Raw genomic sequence first — 13,101 nt, 5'->3', positions numbered from 1 at the left:
ATCATGAGATATGCTGGACTGGATGAAGCTGGAATCAAGATTGCCAGGAGAAATATCAATAACCTTAAATATGCAGATGACACCACCTTTATGGCAGAACGTGAAGAACTAAAAAGCCTCTTGATGAAAGTGAAAGAGGAGAGTGAAAAACTTGGCTTAAAAGTCAGTATTCAGAAAACTAAAATCATGGCATCTGGTCCCATCACTTCATGGCAAATAGATGGGGAAAAAGTGGAAACTGTGAGAGACTTTATTTTGGGGGGCTCCAAAATCACTACAGATGGTGACTGCAGCCATGAAATTAAAAGATGCTTGCTCCTTGGAAGAAAAGTTATGACCAACCTAGAGAGCATATTAAAAAGCAGAGACATTATTTTGCCAACAAATGTCCATCTAGTGAAAACTATGGTTTTTCCAGTAGTCATGTATGGATGTGAGAGTTGGACTATAAAGAAAGCTGAGTGCTGAAGAATTAATGCTTTTGAACTGTGGTGTTGGATAAGACTCTTGAGAGTCCCTTGGACAGCAAGGAGGTCCAACCAGTCAATCCTAACGGAAATCAGTCCTGAATATTCCTTGGAAGGACTGATGCTGAAGCTGAAGCTCCATACTTTGGCCACATGATGTGAAGAACTGACTCACTGGAAAAGACCTTGATTTGGGAAACATTGAAGGTGGGAGGAGAAGGGGACAAGAGAGGATGAGATGGTTGTATGGCATCACTGACTCGATGGAAATGAGTTTAAGCAAGCTCCAGGAGTTGGTGATGGACAGGGAAGCCTGGTGTGCTGCAGTCCATGGGGTCACAAGGAGTTGGACATGACTGAGCAACTGAACTGACTGACTGACTGAATTAATGTATTTTTAGAAAATAAATCACCATGTTTATGCTTCAACAATGTTAATAGGATAGCATTGCTGTTTTTTACCTCCTGATTTCCTAGGGTATCTCAGATTTTTCCACTGTAGTATAACCAAACAAGAGGAGAATGAACAAATGCCTCAAAATGGCTTCTCACAGTTGTAAAATTCATTTGGGTGTCTCATGTATCATTAAAATTTATGCAGTTTGCAGTCTAACCTACGGTCTATTTGGGCACTGGAAATAGGAAATTTTTTAAAAAATTGGTTCCTATCATTAATAAATCATAGTTGAAAATGAAATAGATATTTGCTTAGTTCATGAAAAATCTGTGAGACAAATTACTAATTTCCTCCCCCACATTCATGGTACTAACACCAGTCAGTGGTGACTTTTCTTTTCCACTTTACAAAACTTAAGCTCAGGTATCTTACAATACCCACTGTCTGTCAGTCAATCAAGATGGATTTTGCTTTGCTATCCCTGTGCATGAGACAGTCAGTTCAGTCTTAAGGACCTTGAAATTTTCTGAAGTTCAGGCTGCTCAGAAGAGTAAATACAGTGGGGATGGTACTCTGAAAAGCTAGAGGAAAAAACATAAGTATGAAGGTGGGGAATTAGCTCAAGTGGTAGAGCGCTCGCTTAGCATGTGAGAGGTAGTGGGATCGATGCCCACATTCTCCAGTTTTGGCTCCTTCAACTAAGGAGCTCCAGCTGACAACCACAAATCTTGCAACATATACAAATAAATGAGAAAAGTAGACACACTTTTCACTCTCCTTGGGCAAGGATAAGACTGGTTCTACTGTCCTTTTGGTATGTGTATCTACTCAGTGCAGTCAGCCAGTTGTGTCCAACTCTTTGTGACCCCATAGAATGCAGCACGCCAGGCTTCCCCGTCCATCACCAACTCCTGGAGCTTGCTCAAACTCATGTCCATCGAGTCAGTGATGCCATCCAACCATCTAAGCCTCTGTTATCCCCTTCTCCCACCTTTGATCTTTCCCAGAATTAGGGTCTTTTCCAACAAGTCAGTTCCTCACATTAGGTGGCCAAAGAATTGGAGTTTCAGCTTCAGCATCAGTCCTTCCAATGAATATTCAGGACTGATTTCCTTTAGGACTGGCTGGTTTGGTCTCTTTAAGGACCTTGAAATATTCTGAAGTTCAGGCTGCTCAGAAGAGTAAATACAGTGGGGGTGGTACTCTGAAAAGCTAGAGGAAAAAACATAAGTATGAAGGTGGGGAATTAGCTCAAGTGGTAGAGCGCTCGCTTAGCATGTGAGAGGTAGTGGGATCGATGCCCACATTCTCCAGTTTTGGCTCCTTCAACTAAGGAGCTCCAGCTGACAACCACAAATCTTGCAACCTATACAAAGAAATAAAAAAAGTAGACACACTTGCACTCTCCTCGGGGCAAGGACAAGACTGGTTCTACTGCCCCTTTGGTATGTGTATCTACTCAATTCAGTCGCTCAGTTGTGTCTGACTCTTTGCGACCCTGTGGACTCCAGCACACCAGGCTTCCCTGTCCATTACCAACTCCCGGAGCTTACTCAAACTCATGTCCATTGAGTGGGTGATGCTGTCCAACCTACTCATCCTCTGTCATCCCCTTCTCCTGCCTTCAGTCTTTCCCAGCATCAGGGTCTTTTCTAATGCGTCAGCTCTCCGCATCAGATATCCGAAGTATTGGAGCTTCAGCTTCAGCATTAGTCCTTCCAATGAATATTCGGGACTGATTTCCTTTAGGATTGATGACAAATTTAACTCAATAGGATATGAACTAGAAAAAATATCTGTACAAAGTTCCATAAGAATGTTGAAGGAAGTGGGTTATTCTGTCTAAAGGGATCAAAAGAGACTTGACAGAAAGAGATAGCAGTCTATGGCTGTTAGGATCACTTTGTTCCACAAAATATTCAGGAAGCCAAGTTTCTTCCAGTTCACTGTCCACTATTCTTTCTGCAGGCTGAGGAATAATATCTTTAGGTTAATAAAAAGCTTTTGTGCTCTTGTTGATGTTTGTTGATGTGTTTAAGACAAGAGAAGCCTTCAAAATAAATATAGAAGAACTTTTGGAAGTAGGGATAAGAGAAAAAAAAAGAAAAATCAAGTAAAACATTGTCCAGAAGTATTAATAACTTGTGGCTCAATAGATTGTTTTATAAATTAATACATGGCTCTTCTTTTGGAGGACAATTACATATTAGCTCAACATTAGCCTACTCAATAATCTAGGTACACAAATGAGATACGGTTTCAATTTACTCATTCAGTTAGTCATAAATGTGAGCGTACATGTGGGCTAAGTCACTTCAGTCATGTTTGACTCTTTGTGACGCTATGGACTGTGTCCCGCCAGGCTTTTCTCTCCATGGGATTCTCTAGGCAAGAATACTGGAGTGGGTAATCATTCCCTTCTCCAGGGGATCTTCCACACCCAGGGATCTAAACCACGTCTCCTGCATTGGTAGGTGGATTATTTACCATGGAGCTACCTGGGAAGCCCCTCAGTTAATATATATCAGACACTAACTGAGAGGCTGTACATGTAAGGGACATCATACCCTGGAGTTGCTTTGAATGAAGGAATGGCAGTTCTCAAGACAGAGATGACTGTAGACTCCTTTGTATTCCCTGAAAGAGGTGTGAATCAGTTCTTTATGGTCCCTGTAACAAAGCCACTGGGCTTCTCTGGTGGCTCAGTGGTGAAGAATTCACCTGCCAATGCAAGAGACAGGGGTTTGATCCCTGGGTATGGAAGATCCCCCTGGAGAAGGAAATGGCAACCCACTCCAGTATTCTTGCCTGGAAAAATCTCATACACAGAGGAGCCTGGTGGGCTACAGTCCATGGGGTCGCAAAAGAACTAGACGTGACTTAGTGACTAAATGACAACAATAAATAAATTACCACATACTTTGCCAACAAAGGTCCATCTAGTCAAAGCTATGGTTTTTCCAGTAGTCACGTATGGATGTGAGAGTTGGACTATAAAGAAAGCTGAGTGCCGAAGGATTGATGCTTTTGAACTATGGTGTTGGAGAAGACTCTTGAGAGTCCCCTGGACTGCAAGGAGGTCCAACAGTCAATCCTAAAGGAAATCAGTCCTGAATATTCACTGGAAGGACTGATGCTGAAGCTGAAACTCCAATACTTTGGCCACCTAATGTGTGGAACTGACTCACTGGAAAAGACCCGGATTCTGGGAAAGATTGAAGGCGAGAGGAGAAGGAGACGACAGAGGCTGAGATGGTTGGATGACATCACTGACTCGATGGACATGAGTTTGAGTAAGCTCCGGGAGTTGGTGACGGAGGGGGAAGCCTGGCATGCTGCAGTCCATGGGGTCACAGAGTCGGACACAAATGAGCAACTGAACTGAACTGAACTAGTGGATTAAACAATACAAATTTATTGTTTTTCAGTTCTGTAGTTCAGAAGTCTAATTCAGGGCACACTGGGTTAAAATCAAGGTGTTGGCACAGCTGTGTTCCTTTCTAAAGAATTTTCTTCCTCACTCTTTTCAGCTTCTAGGCTTCCTGCAGCTTTTGGCTCATAGACTTCTTCCTCCATCTCCGAAGCCTGCAATGAAGGACCATTTTATTCTCATGTCACATGTCTCCAAGCCTTATGTCATTGCATAACTAAGACTATAGCTGGAAACTTTCTCTACTCTTAAGGACTCATAGGATAATATTGGGCTCACCAGTGTATTTCCTCATCTCAAGGTTGTAACCTTGATCACATCCACACAGTCCTTTTTGCCATCAAGGTAATAAACTCACAGGTTCTCCTTGTACTGATTGCTGATGTCAGGGGAGGACTCTGACTGCTTGGAGGGAAACAAAGATCATCATTACTGCCAATCACCAGAAATAGAAGTCCAGTCTGCTCACTGCACCTTGGTATCAGAGTCACCAAGGAAAACACAACAACACAATCAAGCACAGGATAGAACAAAACTTTACTTCCATAGCGAAGAGACAGAGCAAAGTCAGCTTTAGTATGTCTGTCAGCTCCCCATGTCTAGCAGGTCCCCACAGCAGCTATGCACACCCCTCCCATGCCACAGTAGGTCCCCACAGCAGCTATGCACACCCCTCTCATGCCACAGTAGGACCACAACCCCTTCCCTGTGGAGTCTGAAATGCTGGAAGCTGTGAGCAGGCGTGAGGGTCACTGATGAACACGTAAGCTTAACAAAAGAATACACATTAACTATGAAACAGGGAAATAGATTCCCACATAGGGTTATAAGCCTGACATAGGCTATGTGGGCTCTTTATCTCAGGACAGGATGTGTTTCAGGCAGAAGGCCCGTTTTTATCTGACCAAGTAGGGACTAAAAGACTGTACAGGAGACTGTCTTTCTCATCAACACCCGCCCCCTACCCCATTCTACTGAAACAACAGATAAAGCATGTCCAATCTGGTAGGACCCTTGTAGCTGTTGTTTAGACACGAAATATTGTCCAACTCTTTTGTGACCCCATGGACTATAGCCTACCAGGCTCCTATGTCCATAGGATTTCCCAGGCAAGAATACTTCAATGAGTAGCCATTTCCTTATACAGAAGATCTTCTCGAAACAGAGATTGAATCTGCATCTCCTGCACCGGCAGGCAGGTTCTTTGCCTGATCCACTAGGGAAGCCAGGTAGGAACCTAGCCTACCTCAAGTTTGGAAGGTAGTCTATCTCATAAGTTGGGTCCAGTGGGTTCCCTGAACAATCTGGCAGTTCACTGGCAGAGACTTTCTGTCGTTTTGAGAGAGCACATTACCAGGATCACCAAGAGAAATAGACCCAGGATTATGGCCAGTCCTCCCTGGAGCCTATTCCTCAACTATGAACCCCAACTGTCAGGGCTGAGGCAGCTAATAAGGCCAAAGAATGACATGGCATTTGGGTATGACATCTAAAGCTCAAGCCAAAACAGCAAAAGTAAACCATACAGAATTCGAACCTGCCACTTCACACAACCATAAGAATATTCCATGAGATAGATGTCTCTATTTGGAGAAAAAAGAGTTAGAGCAAGGTTGAAGATAAGGTTCATTTCCTACGTGAGGCCACTGCTTCAAGACTGGGAAAGCTCTGTTTTATCTAGTACACAGAGAAAACACAGAGGAATAAAATGAGGAAATGGGGAATGTGTTCTAAAGGAGAAAACAAGATAAAACCTCTGGGGGTGGAGGGTTGTAATAGTAAAATGGAGATAAGTAATTTACTTGATAAAGAGTTTAAAGCAATGGGTCGTAAAAATGGTCACCAAACTTGGGAGAATGGATGAGCACAATGAAAACCTCAACAAAGAGAAAATATACGAAAGTACCAAACAGAAGTCACAGAGCTGAAGAAAACAAATTTGAAGTGAAAAACGCACTAGAGGCTTCCGTAACGGTTTCTTTTCCCGGAGCGGATAGTCTCTTGCTCCCTCTTGTGTTTATCGATGGTATTGCAGGTTCTGTGGTGCGGCCTCAAGCTGTCAAACTCTCCTTTGTTCTCAGGAGCCCCCAGGCATCCAAAGTATGAGAGTTTGGTATGAGCGCTTCCAGTCAAGTGAGAAAGAAACCAGTCCCTTGGGCAGACTCCCCCCAACCCTTGAAAACCCAGAATGTTTGGCATATGTTCCATTCTTCCCTTTCTGTCCGAAGACAGAAGCAATAAATTGGTCATTTTCTCCTGATCTCTCTGAGTTGTGTCAACTTGGAGGAAAATCTGTAGTGGGTGGAATGCCATAGTTTTATTTATCCATTTCAATGCAGCTGTTTCTGGCTCTGCATTACTTGGGGGTACTGCAACTTCCTAACTGGTTTCTGGAGAGCTCATAAAAGCTTTTTGGACCATATACTCATGTTAAATTGGTGTCTCTGTCAGGGAACAAGGTCTGTGGCTTTCTATTTTGCCATCTTGCTGATGGTCATCCCTTCTCAGCAGTATAATTTCAAGTTCTAGAATTTATACATATTCATTTTAGGAGGCTGCCCCTGATGGTAATAAAATATGGCGAGGTTTTGTTACTATCTTCTATATGGATTTAATTTTAAGCAATAAATTAATGCTGTATTTAATATTCAAACATTTCCAACACTTGGCTATGCCTCCATCAATTTCTTTCTACTGATTATCATGGATGGTCATCTGACTGAACACTGGCTTGTTTAGTGACAATTGTGATAATTTCTATCTACAGGAGAGGATGTTGGGTAGGGGACCATGATTTAAAAAATGAATGCATAAATACATGAGAATTTTTCACCTGTAAATTCAAGATTTATAGAAAAGATTCAGGAAATCCAATTCACCAAAAGCTGGGACTATAAAAAGAAATCCATAGCCAGTTACATCACAGTGAAACTGTAAAAGAAGAGGAGAAAAAGGAGAGGAAGAAGAGGGGCAAGAGTACCAAAATGACACTAGAGACTAACAACAATTCTCAAAAAATAGAAGAGAGATTGCCTGCAAAGGTAACACTGTTAGCTAGAAAATAGCTCAAGGTAATTTTCAAATTGAAGAAATAAAATAACTCTTCAACTAAAATTACACTTAGTGACTCTATTTTTGAAGAATGATAGTGATATAAAGATAGCATGAGACAAAAGAAAATTTGAGAGTTTATCCCACAGAGACCCTCAATAAAGGAAATCTCAAGAATATACTATAAAAGGAAGGAAATTTTCATAGATATATTCCTTAGTAAATATTTTCAAAGACGCTGCTCTAGACTTTTTGGACAAATTAGTAGATAAGAAAGACGAAGAATTTGCATTCTATTAGACTTACAGTGCAAATCATGGTGAGAAAATGTATAGACAAAAACATGGGTAAATCCAAACACACATTAACTTTTTGAAAAATAACCCCAAATCGTACTTTGGAAAATATGGTAGAACTAAAATATTGGGCAAAAAAAATTACATACATGTTTCAAGGTATGAAAATTTTCTATACATTCACCCAACTACTATTCGGTGAGAGTATCATTTCAGAGACAAGACTCTGGATGGTGAAAATGTGACTGTTCACTCTGAGGGACCGATGATCCAGATGAACAGAAACCAAGAACAGCCAAGAGGGCAAGCAACAAGAAAAGCCAAGAGGGCAAGCACTGGCTTAGATAATTTCTTTAGAGCCTAGCCAACAACTTAATTTCAGAGCCTTCTTAGCGCAGTGGGCAGCGCGTCAGTCTCATAATCTGAAGGTCCTGAGTTCGAGCCTCAGAGAGGGCACGGCTTTTTTTCTTTTGTTTGCTTTTCCTTAGGCGCGTTCATTTTCCTTGAGTTTTGTTTTTGCATTCATTTACCTCTGGCATGCAGTTTGCTCTGCTGTGAAGTATCAAGACGTGAGATTGTGTCAGAGTTTTCTCACGATAACCGTTCCGGGTTCCCATTTAGACGAGCATTCCAGCAATGTTTCTCCGGAAGTTCTAGAGATGCTCCGCCTTGACAGCAGTAACACTTGAGTCTTCATATTAGTTCCGAAAAACCAAGGAGGGCATAAAACTTCTAGTGCTGAAATAACCACGAGCTCAAAATAGACTGTCGCGGCGAATTGTACTTCACTAACTTCACTGATTGGTGCCTGCAGGGTCTATGCCCGCATTCTCCTCCTGCGCATCTCCTTGAGCTCTTGACTACAACTCAATACAGACGTAGAAAACATTGACTTTGGGAGGGGGGGGGGGCAGGGAGAGTCTTTACTTTTTTTTTTTTATGAGCCCGAAGAAGACAGAGAAATATTGGACATTGAAATATTGGACGTGTGATAAATCGGATCTTTCTGATTTTCCCCCCCTTGTATGGTTTCACACATGTCAGAGCTGGAGATGTCTTAACTGACAAGCCAACTTTGTAGCCAGTGGAGGAAAACAGTGGAAGGGAGATGAGGGGTCTCGAGCAGGCCAAGATGCTCAAAGAGGAAGAAAATCTATGCGAGGATGAGCTGGTCATTTTCCATCTAAGCAATTCGATTATTGGTTGTTATTCAGGATCAGAGCCACTTATTCACAGCTCGCGGGTGCATCCAGAAGCTAACTAATAACTTCACGTATTTGCTTCCCATAGGGTCTTTCCCCATATTTTTTGGTTACTTGGGGCACTCGGTTTCTGCCCCTGACAAGAAAGTTGGGGCTTTATTGACCCTGCCCTGCCCTGCGCTTCTCAGGATTGGGCCGCCTTGCGGCCAAGTGCATGAAGAAACGGAGGGGGAAAAAAGAGCAACTGGGCATATCCCTTGAGATGACTCAGCTATTCTGTAGCATAACACGTCATACGTTGGTAGTAGATGTACTAACCAGTAGAGCCCTCGCTATCCTGTCTTGTCCTTTCCCTAAGAGTCTAAAGTATCTAATTTCTTTATAGAGATTGGAAGATCAGAGCGCCTCAGTTGAGAGTAAAATTGGAGGATGTGGGCATCGATCCCACTGCCTCTCGCGTAAAACTGGAGGATATGGGCATCGATCCCACTACCTCTCGCATGCTAAGCGAGCGCTCTACCATTTGAGCTAATCCCCCACCGTTAGGTCTTATGTTTCGCTTCTCTCCCCACCCTGCAGTTTATCAACATACCCTCTCCATTTTTCCTTCTTTTGGGTGGTCCAAACTTCAGGAAATGTCAAGCCCATTAATGGGAATCAGAATTTGGGCTAAGGATACATCGTCTCAGAGATGCCCCTAGGGAAGAGCGCAATTGGTACCTACTTCTCTGCCAGGAAAGGAGAAAGTAGCCATAGGAAAAGTTTGGCACTCCAAAGGTTCCCGATTCTGATTTTCTGGGACAGAAGAGAACACGTCCCAGTTGGGAGGAGTCATCCAGAACAGACGAGACTATCTCAGGATAATTATCTGTTTCTTAAAAAGAGGACCCAAACAACAAAAAGAAGTGGGTTGATAACTCGTTCCTTTCAGGGGAGGCAGTGAACTGATTTTCCCCCGGATGACTGAAGGTAAAAGAGTAGCCATTGTTTCCGCTCGGTTTCGAACCGAGGACCTCTCGCGTGTTAGGCGAGCGTGATGACCACTACACTACGGAAACTCACACCATATCCCGTTTTTGAGATACTCAGTTCTTGCTGAGGTGGCTCATGAATGGTTTCACATCTGCATCACATAAGAGAATAGCCAAACCAAACCAAACAAACAAAAAAGCCTGTTACAAATAAGAACTATCAAAAATAAGTAGTGAGATCCTATGAAACAGAGTAAAAAAAAATACAGACATTGAGGTGTGAGGATAAAGAATCAACAGCATGGAAGGAACAGTCAGGATGGTAGGAATTCCTGTGTTCAGAAATATACCTGTGTAGTAGGAGTGGAGTGAGAGAGTGTGTGAGTACATGTGTGTGCTTGTGTAAAATAGACATGGAGAGAAACAGTGATTGAAAAAGTCTGGACACATGAAGATACATTGGGAAAAAAATTGGGGAGACTTAAAAACCCTTGAAAAACATGCAGGCACATGGCTTTAAAATAAAAATATTTTATGAAACTTTTTTATTTTGAATGCCAAATAGGTAGGAAATGGAGAAAATAGAATTAGAGAGAAAGAAAAAGAAGTTGTAAGATCTTAAAGGATTGAGGTTTATTTTTTAAGCTCTGAGATTAATAATAGCATGAGTCTTTCCGTACCTGCGGCCCGGTACACTAGCTGGCTTGGAATACATCCTCCATAAACACAGAATGGACAAAGGCATAGGTGCATGAGAAGAAAGAAAGATTCTGGAGAGCTGTGCGGGAAAGAGCTACGGCATTTAAGCACATATCAAGATACTGGATGTAGAGATTTGAAGGAGAAGAAAGAGTCAAAGGCATGTAGAATACTTGAATCTGGGTGGTAAACACAAGTGATTGTGAATTAATATCTGATGCATGGAAGATTAAATCCTCTCATTTATAATAATAGTGAATTAATGAATGAATTGGTCTGGAGGAAAAGACTAAGTGCAGGGTTAAAGGACAAGGCTACATTTTAATACAGGGGAAAAAAAAAAAATCAGCTTTGTGCTTCTGGTTTTGCTCCGTAGAGCCATGCGAACTGAAAAAAAAGATGGTTCAACTATTCTAAGCTTCAATTTTCTCTGTAAAATGGGAATAATGATATTTGGACGAACTGCAAAGTTAAATCAAACAACTTGCATAAGATTAATAAACATGTAGTATCATTTTTAGCACCCAGTGCTGAAAAAAGGATTTTTTCCATTCCTTTTAATTCTTTTGTATTCGGTATTCCAAGTCCCCAGTGGTGGTCATCCATCTTTCAAAGGGTCAGAGAGGCATAAAATAGAAAGAGGTAACTAGCATGGTGCTTTCTGCAGCCTGAAGTGCCTCCCTTCCTTGAACCCTTAAGGGGAAGCAACAGCAAGGTCAAATCTGCAGGAAGGAAGCTCTGGACAACATAACCTTCAGAAATCCATCTCTGAGTATCATTTTGGTAACGTATATAAGGAGTAAAACAGAGTATCATTTCTCTTTCACATTCTAAAGGAAAATCAACTGGGCAAAATTGGAATCCCACAATCACATATGTCCCCATATTGTCTCTGGTCCCCAAAGAATAAAGTGGTTTCAAGATATTTGATTATCCTGAAAAGGCTACTACACTGTCTACCCTGTCAGCATGCCAGAAGTGACCTCTGTCTCCGCTTTCTCCCTCCAGCCTCCAAGCTCACAGAATGTCAGAGATAAAGTGTAAGAACCCTCAAAAACCACATTAGTCAAATCTTCAAGCTCTCTGCATCCTGGCACTCTAAAAGAAGCAAAAGATGGAGGGATGTAGCTCCACAAGGAAGGAAATTTGGAGATCTTATTCACTCTTGATTCACTGCACCCAGAATAGTTGTGTAAACAAGAATTATTTGTTTCATGATAAAAAGAATAAATGATTTTACATCTTCCATTCCTTAATTGCCATTGGGAGTGTCTGACTCTTTGGGACGCCATGGACTGCAGCACCCCAGGCTTCCCTGTCCTTCACTAACTCCCAGAGTTATTTTATGTTGATTTTTTGTTTGTTCCTTTCGGTTTGGTTTTGGTGTAGCCTGTATACGTTTTCTTTTTAGCAGAGTAACATTAGGCTAGTTCGATTGTGGAGGAAAAAAACAAAGCTGCCCTCTCTGAGGCTCGAACTCAGGACCTTCAGATTATGAGACTGATGCGCTGCCTACTGCGCTAAGAAGGCAGACAAGGTGAAGCTTTCACATTCTAATTAAAATATGAAATAATATTTTTCAGGCACATCTATCAGTTTCCAGGTTTTAAAGAAATGTAGCCAATGCTCCTTGAAAACCATTCCATATAAGACAATGCTGCACCCGGCGGATTCTACGCTCTGAAATGATGGCGTCCACACCTTTACGGTATACATCCACCAGTTGGACACTCTGGCCAGCAAGACCAGGAACAATCCTGTCTTTTGCGGCTCTTTTCCTCTCTTGTGTTCCAATGATTGGCCTCTTCTCTCCCTCAGAGATCTCACTCTTGCTGCTTCTGCTGCTGCTAAGTCGCTTCCTTCAGTCGTGTCAGTCTGTGTGACCCCAGAGACAGCAGCCCACCAGGCTCCCCCGTCTCTGGAATTCTCCAGGCAGGAACACTGGAGCGGGTCTCACTCTTGCACTTTCCTTATATTCAAAAGAAATTTAGGAGATACCCAGTTAATATTAATTCACTGACTGAGTGAATGAATACGCCTCAAATTTATCTACACTCCATATGTCGTTGTCTCACTCTACATCTCCACTTGCATGAACACGACAGGAGATGTTCTCTCTACAAAAAACACAGACTGGAAAAAAACAAACAAAAAAAAAACTACAGACAGAATTTAGCAAAAAAACCTCCCTGTTTTTCTTCAGCCTATTGGGCTATTAATTACACTAAGAGATTTATGAAGATTATTTCATATATTCCAATTGAATTTTCACAACTAGGTGTCATAATTTGCATTTTCCATATATGTTGGTAACTCAGAGAAGTAATGTGTCTGCTAAACCGTAAAGTCTGAATTGAGAAGCAGATTATCTAATTCCAAATTATGTTATTTTTTTCTGCTGCAGCTGATAATCTCACTGTACATTCTTCTCCACAATAGCTCATTCATACACACTCTAATTCCCAGTCTCCTCTCTGCTGGCCTTTCAGGCTTAGACTTCCAAGTCAAACTTTGGCTCATTCTCTTCCTTCAAAATCCACTTTCGCTGAATAATATTGGCAAATCTGAACATTACTTTGTGAAGCTCT

General features: G+C 41.8%; 6 non-coding genes across 6 annotated transcripts; 3 read left to right on the top strand and 3 right to left on the bottom strand.

Annotated features, from left to right (window-relative positions):
- The first annotated feature begins 1,473 nt into the window (after positions 1-1,473).
- On the top strand, positions 1,474-1,546 carry TRNAA-AGC (transfer RNA alanine (anticodon AGC)). The gene has a single exon. It is a non-coding gene; the product is annotated as a tRNA-Ala (tRNA).
- A 558-nt stretch (positions 1,547-2,104) lies between these two features.
- TRNAA-AGC (transfer RNA alanine (anticodon AGC)) lies at positions 2,105-2,177 on the top strand. Its single transcript has one exon. It is a non-coding gene; the product is annotated as a tRNA-Ala (tRNA).
- Positions 2,178-8,024: 5,847 nt separating this feature from the next.
- On the top strand, positions 8,025-8,097 carry TRNAM-CAU (transfer RNA methionine (anticodon CAU)). The gene has a single exon. It is a non-coding gene; the product is annotated as a tRNA-Met (tRNA).
- A 1,211-nt stretch (positions 8,098-9,308) lies between these two features.
- Positions 9,309-9,381, bottom strand: TRNAA-AGC (transfer RNA alanine (anticodon AGC)). The gene has a single exon. It is a non-coding gene; the product is annotated as a tRNA-Ala (tRNA).
- A 447-nt stretch (positions 9,382-9,828) lies between these two features.
- TRNAV-AAC (transfer RNA valine (anticodon AAC)) lies at positions 9,829-9,901 on the bottom strand. The gene has a single exon. It is a non-coding gene; the product is annotated as a tRNA-Val (tRNA).
- Positions 9,902-11,970: 2,069 nt separating this feature from the next.
- Positions 11,971-12,043, bottom strand: TRNAM-CAU (transfer RNA methionine (anticodon CAU)). Its single transcript has one exon. It is a non-coding gene; the product is annotated as a tRNA-Met (tRNA).
- Between the last annotated feature and the right edge of the window lie 1,058 nt (positions 12,044-13,101).

Source organism: Bos grunniens, chromosome 23 (assembly GCF_055505025.1).
Source record: "Bos grunniens cultivar Pamir isolate PY7600 chromosome 23, Bosgru_T2T1.0, whole genome shotgun sequence".
In the NCBI taxonomy this organism is placed as follows: Eukaryota; Metazoa; Chordata; class Mammalia; order Artiodactyla; family Bovidae; genus Bos; species Bos grunniens.
The sequence above is the reverse complement of the archived record's forward strand: the minus strand, read 5'-3'. Positions and strand labels throughout refer to the sequence as shown.